Source organism: Hippocampus comes, unplaced genomic scaffold, assembly GCF_001891065.2.
Source record: "Hippocampus comes isolate QL1 unplaced genomic scaffold, H_comes_QL1_v1.1 scaffold56, whole genome shotgun sequence".
Classification (NCBI taxonomy): domain Eukaryota; kingdom Metazoa; phylum Chordata; class Actinopteri; order Syngnathiformes; family Syngnathidae; genus Hippocampus; species Hippocampus comes.
Window position 1 is genome coordinate 680,309 of NW_017842056.1, and position 8,119 is coordinate 688,427.

The window sequence follows — 8,119 nt, forward strand, 5'->3', positions numbered from 1 at the left end:
AGGGGACCCAATGGGGAACCAGTGAAAATAATACAGTGGCCAGCCTGCCGCACGCCAGACGATTGACCCTCGCGTGCGTAACAATATATACAATATATAACAATCATAGTATGTATTAGTCTATAGCCATACGTACAGTACAGTGTGGATACCGTTTCCTCCATTCATTCTGCCGCACGCCAGACGATTGACCATCGCGTGCGTAACAATATATACAATACATAACAATCATAGTATGTATGTATTAGTCTATAGCCATACATACAGTACAGTGTGGATACCGTTTCCTCCATTCATTAACTTACACAGACACGCTCCAAAATTTGACGTTTTCATCCACAAGTACAGAAGAAATGATCAATATAGTTGAGTATTATTGGAAAACACTAGACTGTATAAATCCATCCATCCGTTTTCTAATCCGCCGAACCTCAGGAGGGTCGCGGGCGCTCTGGAGCCTATCCTAGCTGTCTTTGGGGCAGTAGGCGGGGTACACCCTGAACCGGTTGCCAGCCAATCGAAGGGCACACAGAGACATGTAACCATTCGCGCTCACACTCGTCACACCTAGGGCCAATTCGAGTGTTCCGTGTTTTCAGAATGTGGGAGGAAACACGAGTACCCGGAGAAAACCCACGAAGGCACGGGGAGGACATGCAAACTCCACGCAGGAAGGCCGGAGCCCGGAATTGAACCCTAGTCCTCTGCACTGTGAGGCGCACGCGCGAACCCGTCGCCCACCGTGCGGCCCCCCTACTGTACATATATGGAGCGCAAAACATTCACCAAAAATGGCATTCATTGGCTTCACCTACCCCCACCATTCTTTTGGCACAGGTACGGGAACCTCCAGACGTTGCCGAGGCCCACCGAGAAGCCCACCTGGGCCAGGATGTACTCCAGCTTATTGTTCCAAGCCGGCCTCCCGTCCTCAGCGTCGGGGTCCGGGGAGGGCAGAAGGGCTCGGACCGGGGCGGTGGAGCCCGGACTGAGGCCCATACTCATCTGACTGCTCTTGTAGTCCATGGGGTGTTCCAGAGACAGCAGGTCGGCCACGGACTCGGTGACCGGCTCACTGCTGTGTTCCAGCTGGGTTACTCGGGTGTTGTTTGGCATGATTGGGCACGCGCGTGGCAGCTCGATCCAAGGAAGGCGCGCACGGGCGGGTGAAGTGTCGAAAGGGGGCTCAGAGGTGGGAGATTAGGAGGCGGTGGAACGAAATTGTGCTTCTGCAAAGACAAAAGGGTCGGAGAGTCAGGCTGTGTGTGGTCTACCGGGCCATCATTTTGCTTCAACAAGCCCCACAAAAAAATGTCTCCTGAATGGTGACATTTGGCATGAAGCGAAAACGGTGGTGGTGTTTGTGTATTCACCTATTCACACATTTTTTAACCTATCCTTTGTTTGCGGAAAAAAGTTGCCTTTGCCTTTTTTTGGAGGGGGGGGTGGCGATCAGTAATGTAATAAAAGTATATTCTGGCGCCACCTTATGGCAACATGATGTTTTTGTAAAGTTTAATACATTGCCGGTGTTTTGTCCTTTGCATGAAAGTTGTTTGCTGTTTTGTCAGCAGTCCTTCAATACGCACCCTGTGCAAGGGAAATCAAAGTCATGCAGTGTTTTGTTTTGTTTGGGGGGTGGGGGTGTCTCTCCCGATGCAGCTACTCTTAGCGTCTGTCGTTGTAGTTTTCCTGACTTCCCTATCATTGATTATGATGTCTAAACACCAAAATGTGAATTTTAATGACAATAATTTCTATACAGGACCCAAAAGAGTCATTTTTACGTCATGCTTTGTTCTCCTGAATGAGATTCAAATGTCAGCATTGTCCTCTGGCATGCAACACAAAACAGTCGGGCCACTGCAGCTTTGAATGTAGCATTTGACTAATCCACTTCATTACAGCAGCAAGTCCCCTCTCAGTGGAGGTCATTATTGCAAAGTTGAGTCATGTGACAATCATGGGCAGCGAGATGGCGCTTATTTGGGTGACGACCCGTCTGACACAATACAAAAAGTCATGCGAGCGCTATCAAGGCAACAGACTGTGCAAACCTTCCAAAACCAAAGCCAGGCTTCATGCTAAGTCCCAAAAGAACCATCCCTACGGCATGAATAAATCAACGAAAAACCCGTAAAACACTGAAATGAACAAATGTGTCCTAAGTTTACTTCAGAGAAAATCTTTTTGAATCTGTTTGATTTTGATTTCAGATTTTGGAAGCGTCTGCGTGATGGTTAAGTTCAACTAGACGATGTTATTGAATGACACATGGTCGCACAAGTTTCACATTAAATCAATCGCTATTGTCATGTTAATGTAATCTGCAAATGAGTCAGTTGGTAGCTAGCGTGAGAGGCTAACACTCGTGTTCAAACGGTGCTCCTGCTTGTTCAACATCAGAAACAGATGGACTCGAATGCGCCACAATAGTCACAGCCGATCCAAACCAAAGTCTCCAAAAAAAAAAAACCCAGCTTCAGAACATGTAAAAATAATACGCACAAAAAACTTTTTTTATTTTCATCAAATGTGACAAGCGAGCCAAACTGCGGCTAACACAGCTGTGGGAAGTTTGGAAATATCCCGAAATGGAAACGTGATATGACAGATATGGAAATCATCAGGAAATCGAGCGTGATTTTATTTTTCACTTTGAAGAAGAAAAAAAAAATTCATCATTTTGTTTTGACATCCATGCAAAACGGCTCTCCTTGATCACATGTGAAGCTATTCATTTTTTTTTCCACTTCTTTGCTCCTTTTTTTTTTCATTCACTGCATCAAAACACTTGTATGCTATTGTTTTCGGAAAGATCAGACTAAAATGTATCCTCCCGAACTATATTTACGGGAAGTAATGTACACTGATGGTGTAGTGGTCCACTCGTCTGACTTGTGTGCAGGCAGCGTGTGATCGCTTCGTACTCGATGACGGCGTGGATGTGGGTGTGATTGGCCGTTTGTCTCTATATGTGCAATGCGACTGACTGGCGACCAGTTTAGGGTGTCGTCCGCCTTCCGCCCGAAGTCAGATGGGATAGCCCCCGCCCCACCCTGCACTTTGCTATTTTTTAATTACAATTGTTTGTTTGTTTGTTTTTTAACAGTGCAGTTGTGTTCTGAATCCTGATCGGCTAAGGCACTGGAGACCAATGTCAACAGTCTCTGTACAGCTTACCAAATTGACGTTTGCAACAAAAACGGGAATTTCTTTGAAAATTCCTGACATTTTGTAAGCCAATCATCTCCAACTCGTGCCACACTTTGTGCACAAAGGCATTGGGCCACCATTGCAGTATTTTCTATTTGCTAACTTCCCGGCTATTCTTCTCGAACCATCATCGTCCATTTGAAAAGAAAAAGAAGTGATGCAAAAAGCCTCAGAAAGCTAAAGTAAAAAAAAAGAAGAGCAAATCCTTTGATGTTGGCTGAAATGACATCCAGTGATCCAAAGCGGAAAGGGTAAAAACAAAAACAACACATTATTGAGCTCGTGTGCGTCCTCGTCACTGCCATCTAAAAGACGCCATGACGCGATTTTGAGTCACTCGAAACACTCGGCACGGCTGTCATCAATGCGCTGCTTCAACAAAACATGAAAACATTGTGAGACAATGAGGCTACTGTGCAAAAGGATAAATATCGCAGTCACAATGCATAATGCAGCTTGATTGGGGACGGAAAAGGCTCCATCCCCGTTGAGCCTCCACTTAGTTCTCAGTGCCTCTAATAGCGTCTGGTCCGATGGCGTAGGAGCTTCGAGAGGTAAGGTGGGGCCAGGCTATATCAAGATTTGAAAACAAAATAAAAACACTTCAAAAGAACTCTAAAATGTAGGGGGAGCCAGTGAAGGGAGGCCAGAGTTGGAGTTATGTGCTCCCTCTTACAAGCACCAGTGAAGAGGTGACCGGCAGCATTCTGGACCAACTGGAGATACTTAATGGAGGATTGGCTGACTCCAAAGTGGATTTAAATCATCCAGCCGAGAGGTGACAAAGGCATGAATTTGTGTTTCGGAGTGCTCAGCAGAGAAAGGAAAGGCTTGACTTTCGCCAGCTGCCGTAGATGAAAGAACCTGCATTTAACAACGGCACCAATATGCGGGTCCAATTTAAAACCACTGTCCAGTTGCAGACCCTGGTTCAAGACTGTTGACGTAAGATAAGGAGCCAGGGGGCCCAATTCCGCAGGGTGGCATGTTCAAGGGCCTCTACTCAAACCAAAGCAACGCAGCACAGGTTGAAGGTTTCCGTCACGGTCCAAATCTAGTGGACTTTCTTTTCGTCTGGTTGCTAGGCAATGGCTCATCCTGTTGAAATGGTGCTGCAGCCTCACTGCTTGCCAGTTTCTCCTCACACCATCGCAAACAGACACGACATCCCCTTGAGGGGATGGCTGCAAATCTGGCTGGCGGTTGGGTGCTGCCTGTCGTGATGACACTCAAGCAAAGCAACCGGCAAAGTCACACCTTCCCTTGGGTCACATTTCAAGGGATGCTCTGCTGCGTCAGCGAACGTAGCCAAATTTTTCTGTCGAATATAGCGACAATGCTATCAATCCATCGATACATTTATCCAGCCCGAATGCCCCGCTCCTTCTAAAGTGCCATCTTAGCACAGGAGTACCAAGTATTGGCCACGGGCTGATAGCCTCGATTCAAGAAAAGGTCAAGGCTCCACTTCTCTCGAAGACTTGGCAGCTAGGTTAGCAAGAAACCCACCAATTGCAAGCAACACCACGACTTCACAGCTCAACTCAACTCAACTCGAGTATATTTCGAGAGCACTTTAAAATGACCACCGCTGTATACAAAGTGCTGTCCGTGGAGCAAAAAGAATTCATCCTACAAAGCACAACAAGAGCCAAACTCAAGTCTCATGATGAATCACAAGCCGAAGAATAAAAAGATGAGGGTTTATTTTTTTGGTTTTTTTTTTCAAAAGAACTCTTAAAGATATCTGGAGCCAGTCAGGGGATGTCAGAGTTGGAGTTATGTGCTCCCTCTTATGAGTACAAGCCGCAGCATTCTGGAGCAACTGGAGAGGCTTCATGGAGGATTTGCTGACTCCAAAGTCAAGTGTGTTACATAAAACAAACAAAATGTATAGGGAGTCGATAAAGTGTAAAACATTGCCATGTCAAAGGCATCAGGTAAGCAGAGCTGAACCAGAAACTATTTGAAGTTTTAATCCGTTTTCGATACTACTTTAAAAAAAAAAAGCTTGCTGGAGCCTTTGGCGGGGAACACCTTGAACCGGTGGCCAGCCAGTCGCAGGCCACACAGAGACCAACAACCATTCGTGCTCACAATCGCAACTAGGGACAATTTTTCAATTAACCTCAGTGCATGTTTTTGGAATGTGGGAGGAAACCGGAGTACCCGGAAAAAAACCACCGCACTTCAGCCCATTTATCAAGTAATCTATTCAAAATGAATGGAAATGTTTTCTCTGCGAGTTGTTTTTCAATGTGGCTCCAAGATTTGCGACTGGCTCCCCTAACATTGCACATTCAGTCCCACTTTGCTTCCAGTTTAAAAAAAAAAAAAAAAAATTAGTCTGGAGCCCTGGAATGTTTTAACATTGATATCCTGTTCAAGCCATTACTTATGAGCGGATTTAACCTGGCAAAAAATGTTAATCATGATTGATCAGTTTGAATCACAGTCAAAATTGTGAAATTTAAGAGAGCAAGACTGTGTTGATTTGATTGTATTTATTTTTGAATTTGTACTGGCCCTTTCGGGCCAGCTCGCGTGTACGTGTGGACGTAAAAAAAAAACGCCCACAATGCGGCGTCTAACGAGAGACAACCTCAACACGCAAGTCCAATAACGCATGGCCATCTGCTGTCTGCTTGACCGCTACAAACGTACCAAGGTCACGTGCAGGCGCGAGTCACCAAAGCGTGGGAAAAGGTGTCTGCTCAATCTTCCCCGGCGTGGAGGAGACATTGAAACGATCGAAGACGACGTTTCGAGGCGCGCGCCAGGTATGAGGGGGGAAAAAAATGGAAGTGTTCGGTGGAGTGCGCGGGGGGGAGGGAGCGGGGAAGGCGCCACACACGACGACGTCAAGCACATAAAATGGAAGGTGAGGGTGACGCACGTACCTCGGGTGGGTTTTAGAGGTGTTGCGACGCGACGCGGAGGATCTTCATGGGTGAGGCGCGGCGGGGTCCTTGTGCAGCATCCCTGCCACGCTCACGGGTGGGCGCGCGACATGCGAAAAGTGCGCGTGGATCATCGACGGGAGCATCGAAGAGGAGGAGCTGCCTGCGCCGGGCTGACTGATCGGCTCTTTACTTTCCACGTGCTTGTGATGGTGCGCGGCGCAAATCTGCCCCCCCTCCCCCTCCCGACCAGGATGGACCCACAAGAAGGGGGGGGGGGGACATTACTATGGCAAGTCACGATCATGCGTGACGCAGGTTTGACTCATCCGCCCGTGTGCCCGCGTCAGCAGAGGCGGTGAACAACAAATACTCGGCTAACCCCACCCCGCCAAAAATAAAAAATAAAACAGGAGGTTGCAGGTAAACATGTGGATTACGCACGTCGTAATAGCATCCGATTTACTGTGCAGTACCTCGGTAATCATGACTTGATTCATTAGCGCTGGAAAATCAACATTTTCTCCGATTTTGCCAATCAGAGGTCGACCTTTGAGTAAAATTACCATTTTTGTTTTGAATTGTAAATTACTGACAACACCGCCAAATGAAATCAAATAAATTCAACACCATTTTTTCAGCGTATAGGTTAACTGAAGATACTAAACCTAAATTGTTCATCGTTGTGAATGATCAATTTAGGCATACAATTTGTGCGCCCTACAATTGGCTACTAAAGCTCAGTCCAAGGTGTGCCCTGCCTCTCGCTTGAAATTTGCCAGGATAGGTTCCAGCGTACCAGTGACCCGAATGAGTATTAAGCACCATCGAAAATGGATGGAGCCTATTTTTTATTTTTTTTTTTATAAGTAACTTTCTGAGAATCCTTGAGGTCAGTGTCAAATTCACCACCATGCTCCACTCACATGAAACTGAAGGTCCGTCACACTGATGGATATTTCGTTCTAGTAGATCGACAGTAACAAGCAGCCAAAGCGATTGGTCCAAACCAAAATGGCCGACTTCATGTTCGGTTTCACTCGTGAGTCATTGAGACGTTTTCATGCTTCCTGTCGCTATCGACGATGGGTTGAACCGGGCGCATTTTTGCAACTTTCCAAGGGTTGCCACTGAGGGGTTTGTGTTTGGAGGCCCTGGAATCCTTACTTTTTCACCAGGCTACATGCAAACGAAAAAAAAACACTCCGTTGTCAGGTATGATTGAAGCCCCCAAAAAGGCCATTGCGTAGCTAAAAACTGACAATCTTAGCGGTTTCTATGCGATTTTTTTCGGGGGGTGGTTTTCAGAGTGACTTGACACCCAATTCCATCAATCAAATCACAGGAACATTTGCTTTCACGCAAACACACGTACTGCGTCATCATACAAGTATGCCCAGTGTGTTTCTTGTCTCCTTCAATCCACTCATGTGACTCACTTTCCAAGGGCTGACTGCTGGGATCAGTTTCCATGGTAACCGCAGATCATATGATGGTTATCCACCCTGTGTATGTGTGTGCGTTTCTTTTTGTTCACCCCCACTCCTCTCTCTCTCTCTCTCTCTCTCTCTCTCTCTCTCTCTCTCTCTCTCTCTCTCTCTCACACACACACACACACACACACACACACACACGTCTTGGTTTCGAATGGGTCACAATGCCATATCTGTCAACCACTAAAACCAGTCACACATAAAGTAAGGTGATGTAGATGTTACGGTCAATCAAAATGTCAGGTTATATCACATGAGCTTTCACTTGGGAAAAAAAAAAGACCTTTGCAAATGCCAAGTGAGATCCATCCCAGCGCCGCCAAGCCATACAAATGTGCAATGGTCCTTTGGCTACTGTGACTGACCTTGGAACTCATTTTTATTAAGTACTCACCACATAACTCCTTAATACAAACGTTGTCTTTTAGAGTGTTTATTAAAAATGAAAAATGATTAAAATATCAAAAAAGGCCAGTGTTTTTTGGCGGGGACTCTCTCTCCCTATATATA

General features: G+C 46.2%; 1 pseudogene; it reads right to left on the minus strand.

Annotated features, from left to right (window-relative positions):
• Positions 1-742: 742 nt before the first annotated feature.
• LOC109510497 (sodium-dependent neutral amino acid transporter SLC6A17 pseudogene) lies at positions 743-6,426 on the minus strand (annotated as a pseudogene).
• Between the last annotated feature and the right edge of the window lie 1,693 nt (positions 6,427-8,119).